The sequence below is a fragment of the Lampris incognitus genome, chromosome 7 (genome assembly GCF_029633865.1).
Source record: "Lampris incognitus isolate fLamInc1 chromosome 7, fLamInc1.hap2, whole genome shotgun sequence".
Taxonomy (NCBI): Eukaryota; Metazoa; Chordata; class Actinopteri; order Lampriformes; family Lampridae; genus Lampris; species Lampris incognitus.
The window spans coordinates 40,316,705-40,329,293 of NC_079217.1; the positions used below are offsets into that span (position 1 = coordinate 40,316,705).

The 12,589-nt window shown below is 46.2% G+C and overlaps 1 pseudogene; it reads left to right on the plus strand.

Moving 5' to 3' along the window:
- Positions 1-403: 403 nt before the first annotated feature.
- On the plus strand, positions 404-8,523 carry LOC130115240 (uncharacterized protein K02A2.6-like; annotated as a pseudogene).
- Positions 8,524-12,589: the final 4,066 nt, after the last annotated feature.

Here is a 12,589-nt window from a genome sequence, read left to right on the forward strand (position 1 = left end):
CTTTATCTCATCATAAGATAGAGCTAAGTAAAATCCTGAAATTTACATATTTCAATAGCTGGTGATGCTGTGTATTTGATTCCTTCATATTTCTCACTAAATTGACTCCCAATACCCTGCAGTAGTTCCTCATTCGCTAACATGTAATTGATTGAATCGATGTCTGGCAAGGTGGCACCTTGATCCAGTGACTATTTGAAGTATCGATCAGTAATGGCAAAAGGGATCTCTCAAAGCCGCAGATAAATTGAACTGATTGATGAAAGCCTGACTCTCTGATCCAATAGAATAGGTCATTTGTATGATTGTTGATTGATTTCTGTGTGTGTGTGTGTGTGTGTGTGTGTGTGTGTGTGTGTACAAATTTTACCATAGGAACCTGCAGGAGCTGCGCATAGAGACGATGACTCTGGCCCAGGAGAGCACAGAGATGGAGGAGAGACTACAGCAGCTAAGAGACAGCATGGCCAGGGAGAAGGAAGAGAGGGGGTGAGTATCACAGTTGGTGGTACAGTGAATTAGAAGAAAGGGTTATGAAAAAATAGAAGGATATTAGGAAGACAAGAAAAGGAGAGGATGGTGGGTGACAGAAAGCCTGCAAAAGGAGGAGAAGAACTTGATCAATAAAACAGGGAGGGAGGTGACGATGATGTGGGAAGAGGTGTGTGTGTGTGTTTTGGGGGAACAAAGAGAGACTGCAAGAAATGAAATAGCAGGAATGTGTGGAGGCATAAGAACAGTTGACTGAAAAAGAATAAAGGGGATGGAGTAAAGAGTTGAGAAAGGCAAAACAAGGAATAAATTCAGGCAGCAGAAGCTGCAGTTGCTGAAACAGAAGGAAAATGACAGGAGAAGCTCCTCTTTCTATCATGAGGCTCCAACTTACAGATGTCCTGCCAGTTTCCTCTGTGGACTGTACATTGTCATGGAAATCAGTTAGTTTTTGAAAGCCTGATGCATTTGACTCTTGGACACAAATACACGTGTGCTGTATTTTGACAGAGAGAAAGAGCGAAATTCAGAGTGACATGGAAGAAATTCATTAGCTGTGCTTTCAAATTGTGTCCAATGCTTGTGTTTCCCCGTAATATAAATCCATCACTACTTTGGGTACTCTGTTTACAATTTTGACCACAACAAAACAGCAAATGCGGAACCATACAAAACAAAACGGGTTCATGCAGAAGGAGGACACTTCTACAGTAGGTTAGTGACTAGTGAAGTTGAGCATTTGCCAGCTGAAGTCACTTATAATAACCATGCATTCAGGTCAAGGTCCTGGAATAACAACCATACACATTAGCTTCCCCTAGAGGATTTTTTGACAGCAGAAAATCTTTGGTTTTGTCAATCAGTAGTTTCAGGTGGCAGGTCTCAGAAAGCACTACAGTTGAAGAAAATATAGAATTCCTTGGCCTATGTGGCAATACATGGTCTGCACGGAGGCCAGTGTTGGGCTGTCACGGCCATCAGGGCCTTCTCTGCTGGACCTGTCAAAATCAAAATCATAATTTGTTTTTCATAGTTAAACTGAACTGTGCCTGAAGTGTGTCTGAATTCAATTACGTGTTTTCTCCTGGGCCTGAGCAGGGATTTCCTATGTCATGTAAATGTAGCACAGCTCCTTGGATCAGCAATAGTTTGTGTTGCTAGCCTTTTGTTGAAGCCTGAAGCTGTAAATTTTTACAACTTTGAGTGACCATATCATTAGCCAGTCAAATTTTGATGTGTAGTGACAGAACACCCCAGGGCCCTGCGATGTGTCGGTGCTAGCCCCGGTATCCTCATCAACTTTGAGCTCAAGCCATTGGCTGGTTGTGAGCAAACTAAGCGCAATGACTGCCACATTCACAGCTACTGATGATTCAGTTGTGGATCTACTTAGTGTTTTTGTGACTCTGGTAGTTACTAGATTAATTTTGTGAGAGAAGTCTGCCACGAGTCTCTCAAGTGAGGTGGAACTTCAACTCCAGATTGGTGTGCACATTTTCTTATTGAACTGAAGGCGGTGCACTGATAATATTGTGGCTATCTATAATTTAATGAATTTGCACGAGTGACTGGTGAATACTACGCCAACTGTGGAGACGTGTTTGTTATCTCCACCGGTAGTCTGGAGGGGATTATGCCTGTAACCTACAAAAAGACTCACTGGCCAGTTGTAAGGGGGTTGGCCCCCTTTAGTGGAGTGGTTAGCAATGTCGCCTCGTGGTGCAGTACAACCGCGAATCAAATCCCGCAGCGGGTGGAAATATGCTCGGTTACATGCCTTTGGTCACACATGCGTGTGTCTGTCCGTGACTAATCTTGCAAACTAGTGGACCTGTCAGCCTAAAAAATTTTGTACACAGTTATGACTATATGATCAAGAACCTCTCATGGTTTTGGTGATTCAAAACCTTTGGAAAACGTTTGTCCTCACTATCGCTGCTCCCTCTCATTCACTCTAGTTCATTTGACCAACACTGCTCTCTGTTGCTGCAAGCATGTGCACTGTTGATTTAGATCGGACTGCGACAGTGCCCATTATGTATACGGGTATGAGTATTGAAAGTAAACGAGACATCGATCGTATTTCACAAATCAGTTAATCATTCACTGCTGATCTCCCAGCACAGCAGAGCTGGTGGAACACTGGATGAACCAAAACTAATTCGCTTTATTCACCTCACCACCATGTTTATTTAACAGCCATCATGGGGGAGATTGGACGCGGAGGTGCCATAGACTCCAATGTTAAAACTCCACTATAAAAATACAATTTCAAGAGTAGGATTAATCACAGTCACAGCTGGATATCGTCTCAGTAGCTACAATAAAACAAGTTATGTTTTGTTACTGTTGTTTTATTGCTTTAGAATGAATGAAAGTCATTCAACTACATTCATTTATATATCATGAAAACAATGACATTTAAACACATAATGGACCCTTCTCCTGGTAGGCGAAGAAAGGGGTGGTTTGTCGCCTAGTCGCAGCACTGGAGAACGGGAGATATTTCTGGCAGAAATCTACACTCTACTGAATGCACTGTTCTAGTTGTTTTTGTTTTTGAGCCATGTGGTGTGCATGTGCAATCTGGTTGCTGAGTGACATAAAGGAAGATGTGATGGTGATGCTGCAATAGTTGCTATAGTGCATAGCAGTGTGCATTGTGGTGGTTGAAGATCAGCTGTCTTTTTGGTGTTGATCCAGTAGTGCATATAGTGAGTGATAATGTATTTGGTGTTGATCCAGTAGTGCATATAGTACGTGATAATGTATTTTGTATGTGGCTGTATTGGCTGTATCGGCACCCATATGATAAATTTGTGTGTGTCTGTGTGTGTGTGGGGGGGGGGGGGTGCAGTTCGTAATTGAAGGCCCTGACTGAAAACCCACAGTACGCTACTGCTTTAGACACTTCAGACAAGGAAAATGCAGGGTATTGTATATTTAATGACAGACATCGAAAGATGTCTAGTTTTTCCAATCTTGGTGACACACACATATTTCTTTGGCACACACACATACAGATACACGTACACGTACAGATGGGGAAAAGACCAAATAAATCCAACCCCTCCATAATCATGCAAGCTCATAAAACCAGGTGTCACTATTATATAAAATCAGCCAGCTTCTTTCCCTGGTGCAATATGGTATTTTTTTGAGTTGACATTATAGAGGCTCTCATGTTGTTGCCATTGCTTCACCAATTTTTATTTTTTAAGCTGCCTAAGAAAGTAAAGTCATTGTTGAGCTTTTGCAGTGATGTGTTCAGTGTTAATTTTCCACTTAAGGTTATTGCTGATGTATGTTCCAAGGAATTTAAAAGTCAGTGGTGATTATGGGGTCTCTGTTCATTTGTATGGGTGTTTTGGGATTCGGAATGCATCAGAAGTCAATAATGAGTCCTTGGGTTTTGGCTGTATTAAGCAGAAGATTGTTGTTTGCGCACCAAGTGACAGCTTGGTCTACCTCAGTGCGGTACTGGGTTTCATCATTGTTGGAGAGGAGGCCTACAATGGTTGTGTCGTATTTTATTATTTTCAAAGAGCTATCCGTGGATGTAAAGTGGGTGGTGTAAAGGGAGAAGAGCCAGGGGGAGAGAACATAGCCCTGAGGAGCACCTGTGATGTGAGGTTAGGTTATTAACCTTCAACCTCTGTGGCCTGTTCCACAGGAAGCTCTAAATCCAGTGGCATATAGCTAGGTCAATGTTCATGTCCAAGAGTATGGTAAAGAGTTTGAGTGGGTTGATGGAGTTGAAGATGGAACTAGTGTTGTGTTATAATGAGTTAAACAGGACTAGTTTTATTATTATTCTTTTATGGGGTCCCCGGACCCTTTAGGACATCACACAGGAAGTAAATATGTTCTGTCCGTCAGTCTATTGTGTATGTGCCATGTTAGTGCTCGTGGACGGTTAGTGCACTGCAATTTGGCTATGTATTGGTCCCATTCTGTTAAGTAAAGTTTTGTTCTTATAAAGTATATGTGTCACTCAAGTTACTACATTTTTGGCGACGAGGATCAAATGAGAGATAGAAGGCTGACGTTTTGGCGAATAAAACTACATCTGATCGTTGTTTGCTAGCTAATTGAGCTAATGTTACATTCATGAGTGCGAGTGAGAATGCCGACAGAGGAAACGGAACCATGGCCACATTTGGGACTATCAGTGAGTTTGTGGAGGAGAACGGGGACTGGACGGAATATGTGGAAAGGTTGGGATACTTTTTCTGTGCTAACGGAATTACTGATGAGGATAAACAGCGCTCAATTCTACTGAGTGTGTGTGGTGCGAAGATATACAAATTGATGAGGAATTTGGCGACACCACAGAAAGCGGGCGACCTTTAATTTGATGAGCTAGCCAAGCTCGTTCAGGATCACCACAATCCCAGGCCATCAGTGATCATCCAGAAGTTTAAATTCAACACTCTGGTCCGGAAGTCAGGTTAGTCCGTAGCCCAGTTTGTTGCAGAGTTCCGTCAGTTCTCAGAGCATTGTGAGTACGGGCTGATGTTAGAGGATATGCTCCGTGACATATTTGTAGTTGGCATTAATGACGACAAGATTCAGCGTTGTTTACTAAGGGAGATTATGTTAACTTTCAAGAGAGCATTGGAATTGGCTCAAGGAATGGAAATGGCTGATAACAACGCAAAAGACATTCACAGTGCTGGTGGGCAGGCGGGATAAGTGCACCAGGTTAGGAGGGAGGCAGATAGGTCTCGAGCAGTGGAGTGTTTCAGGTGTGGAAGGGCACATTATGCAAACAACTGCAAGTTCAAGGAGGCAGTGTGTCACAACTGCAATCTAAAAGGACATTTAGCTAAAAGGTGTAGGGGTGCTAAGGGTAAAACAAAGACTCGGCAGGGTAATGATACCTTTAGGAAGCCATAGTCAGCTCCATACTATGTGGAGGACTCCGAGCAGGAGGAGGAGGAGGAATGCTCCTACACTGTGCTCAATGTGAATGAGCCACAGGCACAGTCAAAAAAGTGCAGGGGTTCTAAGGGCAAAATAGAGACTGGGCGGGGCAACACTGCCTTTAGAAAGCCACAGTTAGAGGCACACTACCTGGATACAGAGGAGGGGGAGGAATGCTCTGTCAACATGTTCAAGGTGAGTGAGCCACATACTCACTCACCTATCTACGCTACAGTGGTAGTCAGTGGAAAAGAGATAAGGATGGAGGTTGACACAGGGGCCTCTGCCTCTATCATCAGTGAGGAGACCTGCAGAGAGACTTGGGGTGATACCAAGGCACCCACCATTACCCCAGTGAGTATTAATCTATGGACGTACACAGGATAGACCATACCATTGGTCGGTGCACTAGAGGTGGACATTCAGTTTAACAGCCAGGAAGCAAGAGCATGACTCCTGGTTGTAAAAGGTAGGGGGCCCAGTCTACTGGGATGGGACTGGCTCCAGAAAATTAAGCAGCACTGGGGTGAGATTAAACACAAACGGGTGACTGAGGATGTCATTCAAAAGTATGCTGAGGTTTTCAAAGATGAGCTGGGGGCACTGTGGAGAACTACAGTTAAACTGCATGTAGATCCTCAGGCTACCCTCTCTTTTTCAAGGCCAGAAGAGTAACCTATGCTATGAAAGACAAAGTGGAGGAAGAGCTGGACAGACTACAGAGGCAGGGAGTCATGCATCCTGTCCAGTTCTCAGCCTGGGCGGCCCCCATTGGCCCAGTTCTCAAGAGCAATGGCATGGTATGTATCTGTGGAGACTACAAACTCACCATCAACCAGGCCTCCCAGCAAGATGAATACCCTCTCCCGAGAGTGGAGGACCTGTTTGCAACCCTGGCTGGTGGTAAGACATTTTCAAAACTAGACATGAGCCATACCTACCAACAGTTGGTGTTGGACAAGGACTCTAAACAGATTCACCACAATCAACACCCACGAGAGGTTGTTTAGGTACAACCGCCTAGTGTTTGGAGTGGCCTCCAGCCCAGCCATTTTCCAAAGAATAATGGACAGTCTGTTGCAGGGTATTCCCCATGTAGCAGTTTATCTGGATGATATCCTGGTCACTGGAGAGACTGAGGAGGAGCACCTCAGCAACCTGGAGCAGGTGCTAAAGAGACTCCCAGAGGCAGGGCTCCGCTTGAAGCATAGCAAGTATATTTTCCAAGCACCAAGCATGACATACCTGGGCCATACCATCACGGCCCAGGGTTTGCGTCCAGTGGAGGACAAGGTCAGGGCCATCAAGGAAGCTGCAAGCCCCAAAAATGTGCCTGAGCACAGGTCATTTCTGGGCATGGTGAACTACTATGGTAAGTTCCTCACAGACCTGTCAACACAGCTGGTGCCCCTGTACTCACTTCTCCGCAAGGATTCCTGCACAGGAGACAGATTTCGCCAATGCGAAAACACTACTGTATTCAGCGAGGCTGCTGGTTCATTTCGACCCAGACAAAAAGATCATTCTGTCCTGTGACGCCTCGCCATATGGCGTCGGAGCAGCTCTTTCACGTGATGAAGGACGGGTCAGAAAAACCCATTGGATTCGCATCACGGTCATTGACACGAGCTGAGAAGGGCTACTTTCAGCTAGACAAGGAGGGTCTAGCTGTTGTGTTCGCTGTTAAACATTTTCATCAGTACCTCTACAGTCGGGCATTTACCCTATATACTGACCACAAACCGCTGATGAATCTTTTTAGTGAGCTAAAGTATATTCCTTCCATGGCATCAATGAGAGTACAGCGCTGGGCCCTCACGTTGTCAGCCTACCAATACACTATAGTCTACAGAGCAGGGGAGGACAACACAAACGCGAACGCGCTGAGTCGGCTCCCTTTGCCTGACACACCCACCCAGACCATGGTGCCTCCAGAGAGTGAATGCCACACAAATCAAACAGTGGACAGAGAGGGACCCGGTCCTGTCTCAGGTGAAAAGATTCCTCAGGCAGGGTTGGCCCCCTGTGGTAGAGGATGAGAGACTGAGGCCTTATGCTAAACAAAAAGATTAACTGAGCGTCCAAGACAGCTGTGATCTCTGGGGCTCCAGAGTGATGGTCCTACCTCAGTGGCATTCACAAGTAATGGAGGAGATCCATGAGGCCCATCCAGGGGCCTCCCAATGAAAAGCTTAGCCAGGGAATATGCATGGTGGCCTAACATGGACCAGGATCTAGAAAACAAGGTGAAATCCTGTTCCCAGTGTCAGATAAACCAAAAAATGGCACCGCCTGCCCCACTCCATCCATGGGAGTGGCCTGACCGCCCGTGGTCCAGACTACATGTGAACTTTGCAGGGCCTTTTATGGGGCAGATGTTTCTAGTCATTGTGGACGCACATTCTAAGTGGCTAGAGGTACACCTCATGAGCAACATCACAGCTCCGGTGATGACTGACAAGCTGCGTCAAGTGTTTGCAACTTTTGGACTTCCTGACACACTGGTGAGTGACAATGGTGCAACATTTACCAGTGAGTTGTTCAGGGAGTTCATGGAAAGGAACGGCATCCGCCACATCCACACAGCACCATTCCATCCTGCCTCAAAAGGTATGACCGAGAAAGCCATGCAGATGTTTAAGGAAGGGCTTAAATGTATGACAGGAAGGGAGCCCATTGCAACAAAGCTCTCACGTTGGCTGTTTCAGCATTGCATAATGCCACAAACAATGACAGGGCTCACACTTGCAGAAATGCTGATGGGCAGGAAGCCAAAGTCACACCTGGACTTGATGCATCCAGATGTTAAAGCAAGGGTGGAGAGGAAACAGGAGAAACAAAAGGAGAGGCACAATGAGCGTGCCAGAGAAAGACATTTTGAAGAAAAGGACTGTGTATGTGAGAAACTTTGTCAGTGGTCACTGGCTGCCAGGGGTCATTCTAAAGCAGAGCAGTCCTATCTCTTTCGTGGTGGAACTAACGGATGGCAGAGTGTTTCGCAGGCACCAGGACCACGTCCGTCAGCGCCACGACACTCCTCTGCATCCAGACACTTCAGCAGGGGGGCATACAGGGGAGACAGAACAAGGCCCAGCACAGGAGTGACATCCAGGGGCCGTGGTGACTACAGGAGTGAGTAATGAACTCAAAAGCTCACACATGCAACCCACTCCTGTGTTGACGAACCCAGGCCCAGTGGGAGACACAACACCAATGTCTGCTGAGGCACCCCCATGCCCACTCGGAGAGACCCCACCAATGTCTTCTGAGACACTGGGGGTAGTACTATACCGCTGTCAGCGTAGTCACAAACTGCCTGACAGACTAACCCTTTAAGACAGAGACTGAAGTCAGGGTGTTCATGTGTTGCATAAGTGGCTTACCTACTTCAGATGTTTACAGTGTCATGTGTCAGGTTATTGTTTATGTTCACGGGCCTACACTAACAAGTTTGAAGGTGTACAAGACTTCTGTTGTTAAATGTTTTTCTGTCCACAGGGGAAATTTAGCGTAAGGGGGGAGAAGTGTTGTAAGTGTTATAATGAGTTAAACAGGACTAGTTTTATATTATTCTTTCATGGGGTCCCCGGACCCTTTAGGCCATCACACAGGAAGCAAATGTATTCTGTCCGTCAGTCTATTGTGTATGTGCCATGTTAGTACTCGTGGACAATTAGTGCACTCCGATTCGGCTATGTATCGGTCCCATTCAGTTAAGTGTTCTTATTATAAAGTATACATGTCATTCAAGTTACTACATAACGTCTATGAACAGGATGCATGCGTAGGTGTTTGGTGAGTCCAGGTGTTGCATGGCATGGTGCAGGGCTATGCTAACTGCATCCTCAACAGACCAGTTGGTTTGATAGGCAAATTGATATAAGTCCATCATTGGGGAGGTGCAAGATTTCAAGCATGACAGAATGATGCGCTCAATTGCTTTCATGGCCACAAATGTTAGGGCAACTGGTCTGATGTCATTGAGGCAGGTGATCTTTGACAACTTTGGCACAGCAATGATGGTAGAGAGTTTGAAGAACTGTGGGACTGTACCTTGACTTAGAGAGGTGTTAAATATGGTGGAAAATATTGAGGCCAATTGTGCTGCACAGTGGCTCAACAAAGCAGGACTGATGCCATCTGGCCCTGATGCTTTCTTAATGTTCAGCTTCTTGTTCACCTCATCCTCCTGGATTCAGAAGGGTGGCATTGCAGTAGGGGTAGGAGGGATGGCTGGTGGAATAGGTTTTTCAAACCTTGCATAAAACTTATTAAATTTATCTGGGAGGTTATGTCATTATCTGGAGGGAAGCAGGAGTGTTTTTTATAATGTGTCATTTCCTTACAATTTTTCCATATTTATCTAGAGTTACTGGAAAAAAGTTATTGTTCGAGTTTTGTTGCGTAGCTGGACTTTGCTTTTCTTATTGCAGCACACAACTTATACTTGGCTGCTCTGTACTGATCCCTGTTTCCGTTTTTGTATGCCCAGTTCTTTTCTTTGTGTAGGATGTGTAATTCTTTGGAGAACCAGGGTTTTTTTTTATTGCCGTACAATGTCACGGTTTTGGTAGGGATGCACATTTCCTTGCAGAACTTGATGTATGATGTGACTGTGCCAGTGAGTTCATCAAGGGAGTCCCAAGCTGCACTAAATATATTCCAATTGGTGCATTCAAAGCACCCTCGAAGCATTTCAATGGTGTCCATGGACCAAGACCTGAAAGATTTGGATGTTTTCTTGATGGAGTTAAACTTTTGTCTGTATTTTGGGATGAGGAGTAACACAGCATGGTCAGACTTCCCCGGTGGAGCCCTTGGGAATGCACGGTAAGCATTCAAAATTGAGATGTAGCAGTGATCCAATGTTTTGTTTTCTCTGCTATGGCAAGTGACTTGTTGCTCATAGTTAGGTAGTTCGAGGGGCAGATTTGTTTGGTTGAAATCACCTAACACGATGGCAGACGTGTCACGGTTGGAGTTCCAGCATAGGAAATGTGTAGTGAGAGTTCGCTAATGGCTGTGTTAGCATTAGGTTGTGGTGGAACTGTGGAATGTAAACAGCAACTAATACAATTGAAGCGAATTCTTGGAAGGTAATATGGTCTGCATTTCAAACTGATGAATTCAAGATCATGAGAGGTAGCGACCAAGGATTGTTGAGTTGTTACACCAGCACTGATTGACCATGAGACGAATACCTCCGCCTTTTGACTTGTGAGATAGTTTGACTGACCTGTCGGCTCTGAAGATAGTGAAGCGGGGCGGGGGGGGCACTTGATCAGGGGCCGATTGATCCAGCCATGTCTCAGTAAAGCAGAAGGCTGAGGAGTCTCTGTAGTCTCTTGTCGATTTGTGTTAATGACAAAAGTTCCTCCATTTTATTTTTGAGGGATCACATGTTGGATAAGATCAGTGCTGGTAGTGGTGGCTGATAGGGCCGTCTCCTGAACCTGGAGAGCACCCCGGTTCTCCGTGTCCTTGTGCTAGGTGTATTTCCCCAGGGTGACGAACAAGTGTTGTTTACAACCAGTATATCCTCTGGATTGTTGGCAGGTAGTCCCAAATTGTCAAATGTAGTCCTCCTGACATACAGCAACTTCTCACAGTTGTATTTCCATAGAAATTATGCTTTTCTGACATAAAACATAGACAATAGTGCAAGACACAGCAGCAAGGCAGGAACCGGGGCAAGCCTCATGGCGACCATCTTGAGAAGATGAAGGTAACACTTTGTATATTTATGGGGAAATTAGGAGAGAGAGACCTTATATGAAATAAATACATTTTCATTCATTCATCATCAGCCACTTATCCGGGGTCAGGTCGTGGTGGCAGCAAGCTAAGTAGGGCACTCCAGACGTCCTTCTCCCCAGCAATGCCCTCCAGGTCCTCCTGGGGGATTCCAAGGTGTTCCCAGGCGAGATTGGATATGTAGTCCCTCCAGCGAGTTCTGGGTCTACCCCGGGGCCTCCTCCCAGTTGGCCGAGCCCGGTAAACCTCCAAAGGAAGGCGCCCAGGAGGCATCTTAATCAGATGCCCGAACCACCTCAACTGGCTCCTTTGGACGCGAAGGAGCAGCGGCTCTACTCCAAGCTCCCTCCGGATGTCCGAGCTCCTCACCCTATCTCTAAGGCTGAGCCCAGACACCCTACGGAGGAAACTAATTTCAGCCGCTTGTATCTGCAATCTTACCCTTTCAGTCACTCCCCAAAGCTCATGACCATTGGTGAGGGTTGGAACGAAGATTGACTGGTAAATTGAGAGCTTTGCCTTCCGGCTCAGCTTCTTCTTCACCACAACGGTCTGGTACAACGTCCGCATTACTGCTGATGCTGCACCAAACCGCCTGTCAATCTCCTGCTCCATCCTACCCTCACTCGTGAACAAGACCCCCAGATACTTGAACTCCTTCACTTGAGGCAACAACTCATCCCCAACCCGGAGAGAGCAATCCACCATTTTCCGGTAGAGAACCATGGCCTCAGACGTGGAGGTGCTGACTCTCATCCCAGCCATTTCACCCTCAGCTGCCAACTGCCCCAGTGCACGCTGGTGGTTGCGTTCTGATGAAGCCAACAAAACCACATCATCTGCAAAGAGCAAAGATGCAATTCTGAGGTTCCCAAAACGGACACACTCCTCACCTTGGCTGCGCCTTGAGATTCTGTCCATAAATATCACAAACAGAATCGGAGACAAGGGACAACCCTGGTGGAGTCCGACACCCAGCAAAAATGTGTTTGACTTTGTGCCGAGAATGCGGACACAGCTCTCACTTTGGTTAAACAAGGACCGGGTGGTTTGTAGCAACTGCCCCGGTACCCCATATTCCCGCAGTACCCCCCACAGAGTGCCTCGGGGTACACGGTCGTAAGCCTTCTTCAAGTCCACAAAACACATGTAGACTGGCTGGTCTAACTCCCATGCCCCCTCAGCACTTTCGCAAGGGTAAAGAGCTGGTCCATTGTTCCATGACCAGGACGGAATCCGCGTTGTCCCTCCTCGATCCGAGGTTCGATAATCGTTCGGAGCCTCCTTTCGATCACCCTAGAGTAGACTTTCCCAGGGAGGTTTAGCAATGTGATGCCCCGATAATTGGAGGACACCCTCTGGGTCCCCCTTTTTGAATGTGGGAACCACCATCCCAGTCTGCCACTCCACAGGTACT